The sequence below is a fragment of the Moschus berezovskii genome, chromosome 21 (genome assembly GCF_049115385.1).
Source record: "Moschus berezovskii isolate FMDL1 chromosome 21, NW_MosBer_1.0, whole genome shotgun sequence".
In the NCBI taxonomy this organism is placed as follows: domain Eukaryota; kingdom Metazoa; phylum Chordata; class Mammalia; order Artiodactyla; family Moschidae; genus Moschus; species Moschus berezovskii.
Window position 1 is genome coordinate 28608070 of NC_142480.1, and position 17245 is coordinate 28625314.

Here is a 17245-nt window from a genome sequence, read left to right on the forward strand (position 1 = left end):
TCCTGAAGTTTACTCAAACTCATGTCCATTGAGTCAGTGATGCCATCCAACCATCTCATCCTCTGTCGTCCCCTTCTCCCGCCTTCAATCTTTCCCAGGATCAGGGTCTTTTCCAATGAGTCAGCTTTTTGCATCAGATGGCCAAAGTATTAGAGTTTCAGCTTCAGCATCAATCCTTCCAATGAATATTCAGGACTGATTTCCTTTAGGATGGACTGGTTGGATCTCATTACAATTCCACCTTAAATGTGCCTACTGTGTTCGCCTAATAAAACATGAAAGCATCTACTGGCCTGATGGTTGTTTGAAAACAACCCTTAACAGAAAGGTTGAAAACTCGTTTTCAAAAGCAGTTTTTCCTACATATGCTGTCTGATCACAGAATGGGTTGGCATTGAGAAAGGAGTGGGCTGCCTCTGAAACTGATATCCTAGGTGGCATCTTCAGGCTTTAGGATGCTGCTGATAGCCCTAAGAGAGTTTCTGAAGAAGAGCATCAGATGGATCTCTGAGTGGATTTGGCTCATTGTCTACATAGATAACCTCTAGCTTATAGGTCTGCTCTGTTTTGTTTTTAGTTTTCTTCCTTAAAAAAATTGTTACAAAAACTTCCAAACATATGCAAGAAGTGGATAAAACGTTACAGTGAATCCTTTTTTCTATTGCCCAGTTTTAACAATGATCGATTTATGACCCTTTTTTGTTTCTTCTATGTCCTTACCCCTGATTATTTTGAAAAAAATTTAAGACATCTGAATCTTGAATCTCTAAAGATGTTTCTCTAAGAACTTTTAAAATATGAAATTAGTATTTAATCAAGCTGATCGCCGAAGAATTGATGCTTTTGAACTGTGGTGTTGGAGAAAACTCTTGAGAGTCCCTTGTACTGCAAGGAGATCCAACCAGTCCATTCTAAAGGAGATCAATCTTGGGTGTTCATTGGAAGGACTGATGCTAAAGCTGAAACTGCAATACTTTGGCCACCTCATGTGACGAGCTGACTCACTGGAAAAGTCTCTGATGCTGGGAAAGGTTGGGGGCGGGAGGAGAAGGGGACGACAGAGAATGAGATGGCTGGATGGTATCACTGACTCTGTGGACATGAGTTTGAGTGAACTCTGGGAGTTGGTGATGGACAGGGAGTCCTGGCGTGCTGTGACTCATGGGGTCGCGGAGAGTCGAACACGAATGAGTGACTGAACCGAACTGAACTGAAAAATAATTAATTCCTTAATATCATAACCACTTAGGGTTATATTACTTCAGTTTTCTTACAAGCTTTATATTTAAGTGGATCATTTGCTGAATGAAGGTCAAAATAAGATTTATACACTATAATTATTTGATATTAAGTCTCTTCTGATACTTAGGTTTTCTATCTTTCTTTTAAAATTTTCTTTATCTGTTTGGTTTTTATTGAAAAATCAGATCATTTTCCCTAGCTTTCCTCATGTATTTTGCTGATTGTATCTCCATGGTGTCATTAAACATGTTCTGCTGTCCCTTCATTTCTTATACATTTAGGAATTAGCTCTAGTCTTGATCTAGTCAGGTCATTTTGCTGTTCTTGTTGTGGTACAGGTTTGTGTGATACATGGCAGTTTCAGTTCTTACTTTACACCAAGGGAATCAGATTAAGTTTATACAAATCAATGATTGCCAAACTTATCTACCCATAGAACTCTTTAAAAAATAACAAAATCTCTTAGGACTTCAGTGATTATATTTAATAAACAGTGGTCAAATGGGCCAGAGTATCATTTAGATTTTCTAGGACAGGCATTTTGTACTTTATTTTTAAAATATATTTGTTTTCATTTGTTTATTTGGCTCCAGTGGATCTTAGTTGCTGCATGTGGAATCTTTTAGTTGTGGCAATGGCATGTGAACGCTTAGTTACAGCATGTGGGATCTAGTTCGTTGACCAGGGGTCGAACTCAGGCCCCCTGCATTGGGAGCATGGAGTCTTAGCCACTAGACCATGAGGAAAGTCCCACAGTTTGTACTTGAAAGTGTCAGAAGTAAAATGTTTTCTTTTGTGATGTCATCAGACATTAGGTAGCCAATTGTCATAATTCATCAATTTATTGGAGCTTACAAATGATACTTTTTTTTTAAGAACTTTATTTTTTAATTAATTTTTTATTATTTTTGGTTGCACTGGGTCTTCATTGCTGCACTTGGGCTTTCTCTAGTTGCAGCAAGCAGGGTTATTTTTGTTGTGGTGTGTGGGCTTCTCATTGCAGTGGCTTCTTTTGTTGCGGAGCATAGGCTCGGTAGTTGCCAAGGCATGGCTTTAGTTGCTCTGCAGCATGTAAGGTCTTCCCTGACCAGGGATTAAACCTGTATCCCCTGCATTGGCAAGTGAATTCCCAAATATTGAACCACAGGGGAGTCCCGGTGACACTTTTAACGTTTCTTCTTTATTTATTATCTGGAGTATTTCTTAAAAAAAGTAACCTCCCTCTTTTTTTTTTTTAACCCTGAGATGCAGATCTTATGGGAAAAGCAGGATAAATGCTTCATTTTTAACCTTTATTTTCCAGTTCAAAATAATGGATTGACAGAGACTGAGGGGAAGAAGGAATGGGGAGTTAGTGTTTAATGGGCAAAGAGTTTCAATTTGGGAAGGTGAGAAAGTTCTGGAGATGGATGGTGCTGATGGTTGTTCAACAGTGTGAATGTGCTTAATGCCACTGAACTGTATCTTTTAAAATGTTTAAGTGGTACATTTTATGTTATGTGTATTTTACCATAATAAATTAAAAACAGCAACAACAAAAGTTGGATTTCATCCACTTTCCAAAAGTGACCATTTGTTTATTCTTGCCTTTTTTAAAGTGTTGTTAAAAACTCATGAATTTTAGCACATCTGATGCGCTTCAGTCTTTGTGGTAGCTGACCTTGCTCATCTTCAGATTGGCCCGTTTGTGATCCGTGATACCTGTTCTGGTTTACTCCTGAATCCTTTTGACCTTGATTCTAGTAGTCTTTGATAACAGCTTCCTCCACTTTTGTATAACAAGATGTTCCTGGCTCATCGTGAAAATTCCCTGCCCAACGTGTAGAATTAGCTAGTTCACCAAGGAACTCTGATTCATTTTAATGGGAAATGGTATTTAGAGATTGTAATGTAGGTGCTAAACATGCTCATTGATACTGAATTGGTCTTTGTTTCGAGACCTTTTTTAGTGGACAAAATAAATTTTTTTTTTCTATTAACGACATCATGGGTTCACATGGGTACCTCCAATTCCAACTCAGAACTATAGGGTGTTTACTTAAACTTGTTAATTTTTACCTCCTTTTTTAAAATATACTTAAAAATCTCAGTTCTCCCAAGAAATCAATTGATAGTCTTATGGGGATTCCCTTATATAAGACTCTTTTTCTCCTGCTGCCTTTAGAAATCTCTCTTTATCAACTTATGCCATTTTAATTATGATATGTCTGGGTGTGGGTCTGTTTGGGCTTCATTGAGTCAATAAGTCCCTTCGCCACAACAAGGTGTAATCCATGAAGGGGATTTTCAGTCATAATTTTTTAAAATACAATTTCAGTCCCTTTCTTCCTTCTCCTTCTGGAACCTCTATAATGTGAATATTGAATGTGTTATTCCAGAGATCTCTTAGATTGCTCATTTTAAAAAAATTTGCTGTTGTGATTGAGTGGTTTTCATTATTCTATCTTCTAGATCACTTAAGTGTTCTTCTGTATATATCTGCTATCCATTCTTTCTATTGTGTTTTTTAACTATCAAAACTACTATGTATAAATAGATAAACAACAAGGATATATTGCATAGCATAGGGAATTACAGCCATTATCTTGTAATAACTTTTAATGGAGTGTAATCTGTAAACATACTGAATCACTATGCTGAACACCTGAAACTAATATAATACTGTAAATTAACTATACTTCAATTAAAAACTCAGTTCTCAGTGATACTGCTCGAATTACTAATTTGATATATCTCACAGGACCTGAAAGCAGTTTCTAAATACTTAAAATATACAACTCATTTTTTTTTTGATTGGTGCTGTCATTATTTCAGGCACTTATGGAAGTTTTTTGAATAGGTTGTGAACAAACAAAACCCCAGCAAAAACTACATGACAAATAAAGCTGTATGTAATAATAAGTTTAAAGGATATCAGTAAGTCTTTAATAAATTGATAGAAGCAGATGCCTACTCAATTTATGTTAGCGTGGCATATTTCTGTGGCTTGTAAGAGCCGCAAACGACTGTAAGGAGATGAAGTGCAAAGAGTGCTGAGTGTTAAGTCTGTTAAGTCAGCCTTTCTGAATTGGAGTTTTAAAATATGATTTGACTATTTTCTCAGTTCTCTCATGGATGGTACATAGGTAGTTCCTGTCTAGATGCAAAGAAGTCAGTTCTTTGAATACAATGGATGTGTAGGTTATTAGGGCTTGGGAATGGATTGGGAAGGGCTACTTTAGATTATTCTAGGAAATTTGAATCCCTTGGCAGAAGTTGCTTAGGATTGCATGCGTGCTAAGTCGCTTCAGTTGTGTCTGACTGTTTGTGACCCCATGGACTGTAGCCCACCAGGCTCTGTCCATGGGATTCTCTAGGCAAGAATACTGGAGTGGGTTGCCATGCCCTTCTCCAGGGGATCTTCCTGATCCAGGGATTGAACCTGTGTCTCCTGTAGCTCCTGCATTGCAGGCAGATTCTTTACTGCTAAGCCACCAGTGAAGCCGTGTTTAAGATTAAAGGGACATTTGTTAGCCTCACTTATTCCTACAAAGGCTAAAGAAATTTCTGATATGTTCCTGTTTGTTCTTTCGAAGCAACAAGTTTTTCCCTCTGTTCTGAGATTTGCTTTGGATTGTGGCATAATTGGGATGATGATTTCTATACTTGATGATGTTTGTTTGCTTGGGCCTGCTAGTTACTGAGTCTAAATAATTCAACTGTGGAGTGTTAATCACACATAACTGTATTTGACAGACTGGGATTTTGCTGTTTGGCGTTTGCTTGTGTTTTTTTTCATGGACTTCTTTTTTTCAGTTGTTTTGGTAGTAAAGTTGGCTTTTTTTTTTTAATTTAAAAATATAAAATTGTTTTGGTGTTTCCACTTTTGCTTCCCTTGTGATGGGGACGAAGAAGATGGACATGATCTCCTCAGACATGAAAACATGTTGCCTCAGACATTAAATAAGATTTAGACTTTAAATATACTCAGAAAATATGGGATTAAAACATGTGAGAAATACTGTGCTTTCTTTCACCTCCCCTTTGAGAAGTAACTTTTTCTAGGTACAGTAGCTCTTTAAGACTCTGGAGCCCTGTCTGGAACACAGAGTGATGGAACTGATGCATTGGAGAATACCTACTACCTAAATTTTAGTACCTAAAAATTTCCTCATTTTACAAATTAGGAAGCAGACCAGGAGAAGCCAACTGAGATACCTTAAGACTGGATAACCAGTTACTGACAAGTGTATTAGTCACTCAGCCGTGTCCGACTCTTTGCAGCCCTATGGACCCTCCAGGCTCCTCTGTGGAATTCTTCAGGCAAGAATATTGAAGGAGATTTCCGTCCCTTTCTCTCAACCCAGGGATCGAACCTGGGTCTCTTGCATTTCAGGCAGATTCTTTACTGTCTGAGCTCCCTGTCCTTCAGGGAGGCTTCCCTGTCCTTCACCATCTCCCAAAGTTTGCTCAAGTTCATGTCCATCGAGTCAGTGATGCCATCCAACCATCTCATCCTCTCTCATCCCCTTCTCCTCCTGCCTTCAATCTTTCCCAGCATCATGGTTCAAAAGCATCAGTTCTTCAGCGCTCAGCCTTCTTTATGGTCCAACACTGATAACCTTTGTAGTGCTCCTCTTTCATATCTGCTGTGCGTACAGCTATGTATGTGCTATATAACTTGTAAAACACTCTTCTGCACAGTTATGTGGTAGATTTAAAATCTGTGTCCACCTAGGGGAACTAACCCCGAATGGTTATTTTGATGAATAATCCTTGGACTCATAAGTATTTCCATGGAAACAGTGGCGTTTCAGTTAGAATTCAGAAGAGATGCATGATAGTGTGCAGAGTGTAAATAACATCATTTTAATGATTTAAAGTACTTTCACATCAATTATTTCTTTATCCTTTCTCCAGTCCTATGAGTTACAAGGACAAGCATGAGTGTCTGTACGTGGCAGGTAAGAAAAATGCAGAACTAAGAAACTGTGCTCTATACGGGATACATAAAAATGTAGAATGGCAGGGACTCTGATCTGCCCATCAGAAATCCCTGCTGAGAGGTTAGTTATCTAGACTTAGTCCATGCTCCTTTATTGGTTTCGATTTCTCTGATGTTTTTATGAAATCACGTGATGCTGACTGTACTGTAATAGAAAAGGAAAGGACTGACACGTCTAACATGTGTCAGTTACTCTAACTCTCCTGCTCACTCCCCTTCTCAGAGTCTGCTGACATAGCTCCTCCCAAGTGTGCAGCAGAACTAACCTGGTGATCATGCCCTCCCCAACCATCACTCTTACGCCAAAGACAGATCAGTTCAGTTCAGTTCAGTTCAGTCGCTCAGTCGTGTCCGACTCTCTGTGACCCCATGAGTCACAGCACGCCAGGACTCCCTGTCCATCACCAACTCCCGGAGTTCACTCAAACCCATGACCATAGAGTCGGTGATGCCATCCAGCCATCTCATTCTCTGTCGTGCCCTTCTCCTCCCGCCCCCAACCTTTCCCAGCATCAGAGTCTTTTCCAGTGAGTCAACTCGTTGCATGAGGTGGCCAAAGTATTGGAGTTTCAGCTTTAGCATCAGTCCTTCCAGTGAACACCCAGGATTGATCTCCTTTAGAATGGACTGGTTGGATCTCCTTGCAGTCCAAGGGACTCTCAAGAGTCTTCTCCAGCACCACCGTTCAAAAGCATCAATTCTTCGGCAATCAGCCTTCTTCACAGTCCAACTCTCACATCCATACATGACCATGGGAAAAACCATAGCCTTGACTAGATGGACCTTGGTTGCAAAGTAATGTCTCTGCTTTTTAATATACTATCAAGGTTGGTCATAACTTTCCTTGCAAAGAGTAAGGGTCTTTTAATTTCATGGCTGCAGTCAGCATCTGCAGTGATTTTGGAACCCAAAAAAACAAAGTCTGACACTGTTTCCACTGTTTTCCCATCTATTTCCCATGAAGTGATGGGACCAGATGCCGTGATCTTTGTTTTCTGAATGTTGAGCTTCAAGCCAACCTTTTCACTCTCCTCTTTCACTTTCATCAAGAGGCTTTTGATACCTGACCCTAAATGTAGAAGCGGCTCTTGAATGAGGACTACATAAAACCAAGGCTGACCCATGAACAAGCTGACCCAGGAAAGCTGATTGTGACAGAGAGGAGACTAAAGCAAGTGAACATTCACTTCCTGGTCAAGTGAATCCAATCCCTTTTGAGGCCAGCTTTAATTACTGGCTGGGAAATACTTGGTTTTCATCCAATAAATTCCTTTTTTTACTTACATACCTTGACTGGACCTCAATATCTTACAGTCAAATGAGCCCTTGCTGCTGCTGCTAAGTAGCTTCAGTCGTATCCGACTCTGTGTGACCCCATAGACGGCAGCCCACGAGGCTCCACCATCCCTGGGATTCTCCAGGCAAGAACACTGGAGTGGGTTGCCATTTCCTTCTCCAATGCATGAAAGGGAAAAGGGAAAGTGAAGTCGCTCAGTCATGTCTGACTGGTAGCAACCCCATGGGCTGCAGCCTACCAGGCTCCTCTGTCCATGGGATTTTCTAGGCAAGAGTACTGGAGTGGCTTGCCATTGCCTTCTCTGAAATGAGCCCTTAGGCCCGGCAAATGAATTATTTAGGCAAAAGGAAATCACCTTAAGAGGTTGGTTCTGGGACTTTTACTTTCTTTCTAAGTAGAGACCACATTTGTGTCAGTGCTTCTGCCTTTCCAGTGGTATTGACTGAGTGTTCGTGGATTTCCTGTGGAAAAGCAAGGAGAGGCGCTTTCATTGTTAAAAACTACTTCCCAATTCTGGGACTGTTTTACCCTTCAGTTTCTCTATTTGATTTCAGATTTGTAAGAATTTAAGGGTTGCAGTCTGGGATTTCTGTTGGGCAGAGCAGAGTCCCTGCCAGCTCCTTGCCTGCTCCTGAAAGTGATAGACATTCGGTCATGTGAGTTGCTCTTTGTGACCATAGGGACTGTAGCCCACCAGGGGAGACCTGGGGATCTCCAGGGAGATTCTCATGTCATCTGCATTGACAGGAGGATTCTTTACTATCTCAGGCACCATGGAAGCCCCAAAAGTCTTTATTGAATTTGTTACAGTATTGCTTCTGTTTTATGTTTTGGTTCTTTGGCCATGAGACATGTGAGGTCTTAGCTCTCTGACCAGGAGTGGAACCTTTACCCTCTGCATTGGAAGGCCAAGTCTTAACCATTAGACCCCCAGGGAAGTCCCTATCTACTGGTACTCCCTGCCATTTGTGACCCCACGAACTGTGTAGCCTGCCAGGCTCCTCTGTGCATGGAATTCTTCAGGCAAGAATACTAGAGTAGGTACCCATTCCCTTCTCCAGGGGATCGTCCTGACTCAGGAATCGAACCTGGGTCTCCCACATTGTGGGCAGATTCTTTACCATCTGAGCCACAAGGGAAGCCCTGGGCTTATTAGGATCCTAGAAACCTCAGAATCCAATGTTTCTTCATAGGTACTTTTATTTCCTTAAAAACAAAACTCCTTGGAATACATTGTCATCCACTCAGCATGTATTGTGTTAATGTAGTGGATATCCTGGTTGTCTTTGTGACATTCATGACATCTTTCCCCACTGTGTAGCACTTCTCCACGCAGCCTGCCCACTCCTGCACAGCAGGACATGGCATTGACCTGGTCACAACGGCTAGTTCAAGGGCCTCCAAAGCTGAGGACTCTTGTTCATTGTGAGAAGTCACTTTCTCTCCTCCCTGGATGTGAAGGAGAAAGTATGTTGCCTTGGTAGCTCCTAGCAGGCAAAATACAGCAGTGGGGGGAGCCAGCCTGCAGGAAAGGCCTCCTGTCAAGGTGAGCAGAACCAGGAGAACCTCAGAGAAGTCGAGCTGGACCTTACGTAAACAGAGCCTGATGCTGGCGTTTTCTACGGACCTTTCAGTTACATGTGCCAGTGAATCCCCACTAGCATTTAACCAGTTAGAGTTCAGTTTTCTGTTATTTTCATTAAAAAAAAAATTCTGTTAGGCACAGAGCTGTTAAATTCAATTACTTCTTTCACACTTTTGGATTTCTGATTTCAGATTCAAATATCAGCACCTTCACTGTGCTGACAATAGCAGTAGGAATACTACCCATATTAACGTTTGCCCTCACAGCAACCTTTTGAAATAGGTCCTGCTGTTATTGAATTTCCACTTTTCAGGTGAAGATAGGTTCTGGGAGAACGTGTTACTGTTTTCCAGTCACTCAGTTGTGTCCAACTCTTTGTGACCCCATGAACTGCAGCACACCAGGCTTCCCTGTCAGTCACTGTCTCCTGGAGTTTGCTCAAACTCATGTCCTTTGAGATGGTGAGCCATCCAAACATCTCATCCTCTGCTGCCCACTTCTCCTGCCCTCAATCTTCCCCAGCATCAGGGTCTTTTCAAGTGGTTCAGCTCTTCGCATCAGGTGGCCAAATTATTGGAGCTTTAGCTTCAGGGTTGGTTTCCTTTAAAATTGACTGGTTTGATCTCCTTGCTCTCCAAGGGACTCTCAAGAGTCTTCTGTAGCACCACAGGTTGAAAACATCAATTCTTCAGTGCTCAGCCTTCTTTTGGTCCAACTGTCACATCTGTACAGGACTACTGGAAAAATCATAGCTTTGACTATATGGACCTTTGTTGGCAAAATGATGTCTCTGCTTTTTAATACACTGTCTAGGTTTGTCATAGCTTTTCTTCCAAGGAACAAGTGTCTTTTAATTTCATGATTGCAGTCATCGTCCACAGTGATTTTGGAGCCCAAGAAAAGAAAGTTTGTCACTGTTTCCAATTTTTCCCCACCTATTTGCCCTAAAGTGATGGGATCAGATGCCATGATCTTAGTTTTTTGAATGTTGAGTTTTAGCCAGGTTTTTCACTCTCCTTTTTCACCTTCATCAAGAAACTCTTTAGTTCCTCCTTGCTTTCTGCCTTTAGAGTGGTATCATCTGCATATGTGAAGTTATTGATATTTCTCCCAGCAGTCTTGACTCCAGCTTGTGAGTCACCCAGCCTGGCATTTTGCATGATGTACTCTGCATATAAGTTAAATAAGCAGGGTGACAATATACAGCCTTGACATACTCCTTTCCCAATTTGGCACCAGTCCGTTTTTCCATGTCTGGTTCTAACTCTTGCTTCTTGACCTTCATACAGGTTTCTCAGAAGATAGGTAAGGTGATCTGGTATTCCCATCTATCTAAGAATTTTCCACAATTTGCTGTGATCCACACAGCTTCCCTCATAGCTCAGTTTTTAAAGAATCCACCAGCAATGCAGGAGACCCTGGTTCGATTCCTGGGTCAGGAAGATCCCCTGGAGAAGGGATAGACTACACACTCCAGTATTCTTGGGCTTCCCTTGTAGCTCAGCTGGTAAAGAATCTGCCTGCAATGTGGGAGACCTGGGTTTGATCCCTGGGTTGGGAAGATCCTCTGGAGAAGGGAAAGGCTACCTACTCCAGTATTCTGGCCTGGAGAATTCCATGGACTATATTGGGGTTGCAAAGAGTTGGATACGACTGAATGACTTACACTTTTACTTCACTTGATCTATGGTTCCTCTGCCTTTCTAAACCCAGCATATATCTGGAAGTTCTTGGTTCACATACTGTTGAAGCCTAGATGGAAGAATTTTGAGCTTTGCCTTGGTAGCATGTGAAATGAGCACAGTTGTATGGTAGTTTGAGCATTCTTTGGCATTGCCCTTCTTTGGAATTGAACGAAAACTGACCTTTTCCAGGCCTGTGGACACTGCTGAGTTTTCCAAATTTGCTGGCATATTGAATGCAGCACTTCCACAGCATCATCTTTTAGGATTGAAATAGCTCAACTGGAATTCCATCAGCCCCACTAGCTTTGTTCACAGTAATGCTTCCTAAGGCCCAGTTGATTTCACACTCCAGGATGACTGGCTCTAGGTGAGTGATTACACCATCGTGGTTATCTGGCTTATTAAGACCTTTTTTGTACAGTTCTGTGTGTTCTTGCCACCAGTTCTTAATAGCTTCTGTTTCTGTTAGGTCCATGTTATTTCTGTCCTTTATTGTGACCATCTTTGCATGAAATGTTCCCTTGGTAGCTCTAATTTTCTTGAAGAGATCTCTAGTCTTTCCCATTCTATGGTTTTCCTCTGTTTATTGGCATTGTTCACTTAGGAAAGTTTTCTTATCTCTCCTTGCTATTTTTTGGAACTCTGCATTCATTTGGGTATATCTTTCCTGTTCTACTTTGCCTTTCACTTATTTTCTCAGTTTTTTGTAAGGCCTCCTCAGACAAACACTTTGCCTCATTGCATTTCGTTTTCTTGGGGATGGTTTTGGTCACTGTCTCCTATACAATGTTATAAACCTCCATCCATAGTTCTTCAGGCACTCTTGTCTATCACATCTAATCCCTTGAATCTATTTCTCACTTCCACTGTATAATCATAAGGGACTTGATTTAGGTCATACCTGAATGGCCTTGAGGTTTTCCCTACCTTCTTGAATTTAAGTCTGAATTTTACAATAAGGAGTTCATGATCTGAGCCATAGTCAGCTCACGTTCTTGTTTTTGCTGACTGTATAGAACTTCTCCATCTACAGCTGCAAAGAATACAATCAATCTGATTTCAGTATTGATCAGCTAGTGATGTCCATGTGGAGAGTCTTCTCTTCTGTTGTTGGAAGAGGGTGTTTGCTTTGACCAGTGTGTTCTCCTGGCAAAACTGTTAGCCTTGGCGCTGCTCATTTCATACTCCAAGACCATACTTGCCTATTACTACAAATCTCTTGACTTCCTACTTTGCATTCCAGTCCTGTGACTTTTCTAAAGACACAAAATCTGTAAGTGGTAGAAGAGTCTGAATTGGTGCCTCTTGCAAATACCATATTTTTTTTTATAGAAAAGATATTGGAGCTCAAAACATTCAGCTTTGTAGGCAGCTGGCCATAATCACCCATATTTATGAAATACTTTTTTATTTTTCCAAAGCCCATTGGAACCTATGTTACCACTATGTTGACAAGTATCAACAGTAGGTTCTGACTGATGAAGAGTCCAGATGCAGATACTCTCTAGGAAATGAGTCAAGGTGTTTTTATCTAAAGGATTCAGATGAAAGAGAGTGCTCTCAGGATACACAGGAGATGTCACAATATTCTTCAATGACAGACACAATGTATAAGCCTCTGGACCTTCCAAAGAGGGCTGTAGCATCATTGTATGTGATTGAGTCTGAGTGAGGGTTACCCTGGGACTTGTGGGAGGTGTCACTGAGCAATGGCAAGTGACATCCACCCCACCGGCAAGCTCAGCTGGATCTTTATGATCAATTCATCCATCCTGGTATTATATGATATGGCCATAGAGACTGGCATAATATAGTGTACACAAGCATCTTATTTTTCTAGTTTTCACAATATGGAATACTTCACAAATTTGTGTGTCATCCTTGCCTAGGGGCCAAAAGTGACGTCAACACAAGGATATATATGTGTGTGTGAGAGAGAGATATTTAAATGAGGGTTTAATATTCTTAAATAACTACCAAAGGTGGATTACAACGCATGAACATCCCATAAAATGAACTTCACATTTTAGCATCATAAGCATTTGAAATACAAAATGTCCAGGGATGGATGTTATACGAAAGGTGAAAAGAAATTTGCTTAAGAAATTTAAAACTTAAAAATTGATTATTCCCCCAAAGTCCAAATAATTGTGGTTCAGGTAACCATCAGGTTAAGACTTCATCTGTTCATTTCTTTGATAAGAATCTTCTTCTCTGTATAGTCCCAGTTTTAGTCTGCGGGCTGCAGGAGTGAGCACCACACTCTTTCAACACATTCACTTTCCCCAGGTCAGCACAGTCTAGTCTAGGATCTTTTCTGATCTTAGAGCTGCAGAGTGACAGCAAAGGTCAATCATTCAGATATCTCTGAGAATCTCAAAAGCACTCAGACCAGCTGGGCATCTGTCAGAACGATGATTAAAATTTTACAGATTGGAGAATTAAAGTAGTTAAATTACAGGGCTTAAAACCATTTGGCCTCCCAAGTACACGTAGTTGGATAATAACAGAACTGAATAGAAAACTCAGGTAATTTGCTTTTGTGTTTCATCTTTGCTTAACTAGAATGCAGTAGCTTTTTAATTATAGGAAGTTACCTAAGCAAATTTTACTGTGAGTGAAGCCTAGAATAAACACCAGGAACATCATTGGAAGGCCAGGCTTGTGTCTTTAAGTATAAAGCCTTGAAGGATTAAGCCTGGTTTAGTTTTCAGTAATTAATGTTGAAGAGTTGGTAATGAGACTGTGCATGTGGTTTAATCAGACTGTCTTTTGGGAACCCAGATCAGCCGTACTATGATGACTATGATGCTAACAAGAAAAAAACGTAGCTTCTTGATCAAGGGAGTGACAATCAGTCCTTAGGACAATGATGATTTCCCAGTGTGGTGAGGGGCTGCAGGGTCAGGGGGTTTTTCATGGCTTTCTCTTGTGTATGTTGGTCAGTGAGTTTTTGATAAAGCAGATAGCAGTCTCTTCTCTTGGTTAATATCCCATTTTGGCACCCTAGTAATAGCCTAAGAAATCCTCTACCACCGTACATTCTAAATGCGCTTGGCTAACTTAACCTTGACAGTTCCTTGGACAGCAAGGGAATCAAACCAGTCAATCCTAAAGGAAATCAACCATGAATATTTATTGGAAGAACTGATGCTGAAGCTCCAATATTTTGGCCACCTGATGCAAAGAACTGACTCACTGGAGAAGACCCTGATGCTGGGAAAGACTGAGGGCAAGAGAAGGGTGAGACAGAGATGGTTGGATGTCATCATCTACTCAGTAGACATGAGTCTGAGCAATTTCTGGGAGATAGTGGTGGACAGGGAAGCCTGGCAAGCTGTCATCCATAGGGTCACAAAGAGTCAGAGATGACTTAGTGACTACACAATAACAGCTTAACCTTATTAGATAGACTAGAATTAGGGACATCTTAGATACAGGCTTCCCTTGTGGCTTAGCTGGTAAAGAATCCACCTGCAGTGCAGGAGGCCTGGGTTCGATCCCTGGGTTGGGAATATCCCTTGGAGAAGGGAAAGGCTACCCACTCCAGTATTCTGGCCTGGAGTATTCCATGGACTGTATAGTCCATAGGGTCACAAAGAGTCAGACATGACTGAGTGACTTTCACTTTCATTTTAGATAATGGCTAATTTTACACAGTTCCTCTGTCTCACTTTCTCATTTGTTTAAAAACATTTGTGGTATATTGCTGTGTGTTGGGCACTAGATAGAAACTAAAGAGCAAACAGATGTGATCTCTGTACTGCTTGTAGTTCAGTGGAGAGGGAGGTATCAAAGGAGGAAACACAATTCAATGTGTAATTACAGAACATGATGGATGAAGTGGAAAAGACTTGGGTGCCTTGGAGACGTGTATCAGGGGATCATATTTCGGGTTGGGGTACCACTTTCTGAGGAAGTGATACTAATGTTGAAAATTGAAAAATGAGGTAGAGCCAGCGAGGTAGAATGGGAGTAAGAATTTTCTAACCAAAAGAAGAGGTAAATTAGTTGTCATGATGAAGGGATGAACTTGTCCTCTGGGGTAACTGAAGCTGGAGTCTATGAGCTAGGCGGGAGGGGTATTAGTGGGGAGAGGTGGGTAGGCACAAGCTCCTGTGCTCTGGTCATTTGAGCTCTGGAATCTTGAGATAGCTGGATTCAAGTCTTGGCTTCTACTTGTATTTACGATTTTGGATATGTCACTTCATTTCATTGTGAATCCATTTCCATTGTACTAAATTACACTGAAAATGATCTACCATGCAAACTAAAACAGATAGAGCACATCTGTCTGGCCCACACCAGCGCTGTTCCTTTCTCTGCGTTACTGCTTTCTATTCTCTGTATGCCTTTTCGTTCAGAACTGTTGTGACTGTCCGCCTAAATGGGTATTTAACATTGGTTTTCTTTGCCCTCTCCCATTATCTTTGGTAGAAGTTTCTTACAACCTAAATAATCAAAAGCTGAATAATGTAGAGTTGACTCTTATGTATGGAATTTCAGTTACATCATTGACGTTACCTTTATTGATGATGACAGATATTTAGAGTCAGTCGTTAAAGCTTGACCTTTCAGAGATACAAATTTGCTTAATATTTTATTACAAAATATCTGTGATTTTTTTTTTTTTACACTCAAGAAAGACTGTTTTGATGCATAAAATGAAAGCTGTGTGACTTAACAAATCAAATATTTATTCAAAAAATATTCCGGTTATCTGTCATGGTGAAAAGGCAGCTTTTTGTTTCAGTGTAATCAATGCAACACAGCCTGCCTTAGTTTATCAGCACTGTGGGTTGAGAGTGGTTATATGAAAACATTTGGGCAGCTGTTCTCAAACGTAACAAATGTCTCAGATTCTCAAACATTGGGAAGATGTCACAAGATATACTTGTTCTTCCAAATAAATGAACTAGATTAGAAAGTCCTTCTGTTTCTTTTCTTCCCCACCCTTATTGTAGTAAAGAATATTGTGAATGAATTTTCTGAGGTGGGAACCAGCACTAATAGCTTTTGAAAATGCTTTTGCAGGCAGTTTATGCTTCATAGCTTCTTGGTGCCTACCTCTGTGACCTAGAACTGCACCGTTGGCTTTTATGGGCCTTTGGGTAAAATAAACTACATTATGTTTCCACTAACCTCACAGGAATGTTGTAGGGGTTAAACCAGATGCCATTTGTAACATACTTGAGAGTGGGTAATAGTCATTCAACAAATCTGACTGAATGGAAAGAACCAGAGCATTCTTTCCCAGTCTGGTCCAGGTGTATTATCTTATTTGATACTTGTAACAACCCTACAAAGTAGTCAGGACATTTTATGTATAACCATAAAATACTAGACAAATAGGTAATATATGATAAAGATTGTTTGAATTCACTTTTTATACTTCTCTAAATAATTAAAATCTACAGCTACTCAATAACTCATTTTGATTTCTATCAGTCTGTACTGTCAGAAGCTTATTTTCCTTGTATAAGCCTCTAAGTTTTTCATTCTATACCCTATGCCTTCTTCCATTTTTAGCAAATTGTAAAATAGTTTTCAAAGACTTAAACAGAGTCATTCATATTTGTAGCCTTCCCTTTTTGGTCATAGTTATATCTTGTGTACAGGTTGGTCTCTTTCATTTGAAATTCTAAGTTTTATAGTTTCCTTCCAAATGTCCTTAACCTTTCTTCCTAGGTCTATTTTCTTTCTTATTGTCTACGTAGCTTTCTCTCTTTTCTCCGTGAAGGAGTCTTTCCTTCCCAGAAAGCTATGCTGATCTTTTACACCGATGGGTTGTAATCTGTTAACTTTTCCAGCATAATTAGCTGAACACCACTGAATTGCTTTGGGGAGGGCCTCATGTTGCCTGATGGAAAACTACCAGTTACTTAAAATGCTGGAGGCTGGCAACCCTCCTGCCTCACCAGCCTACCCCTTCTCTCGGCTGGAACACCTTACTGTGGGAGGCCTTCCTTTTACTAGGTCTTAGTGGAAAAAGGCCAGGGCATGTCAACTGAGTTCTACCCAAGAGGCTTTACTGCTTCCCTCTTAACATTGTCTGAGGATACAATTTAGAGGGACAGGAGAGAGCTCAGGCAGCCTGGGTTGCTGTCTGCTTTTCCTGGCAGGACTGTGGGGGCATGCTGTTTCTGCCTGTTCTCAGAAGCTGACCATTCTCCTCCTGGGACAGCCCAGAGGCTTCCACACAGCACTGTGACCCCACCAGCGAGATGATAAAAAAGAGACCACCAAGGGGACATCCACACCTGGCAAGATGAATGAGAATCTCAAGTCTCACACTTTTCTTTAAATCCACATCCCGATAGAGATTCAAGTCCATATCCCTGTAGAGATTCTCTGAATCACACCCTTCAGCCTTAGATTATTCATCCTTAGACCTTTTGTTGTAATGGAGAAACAGAAAGAGAAAGAGAGAAGAGATGAAAGAAGAACATTCA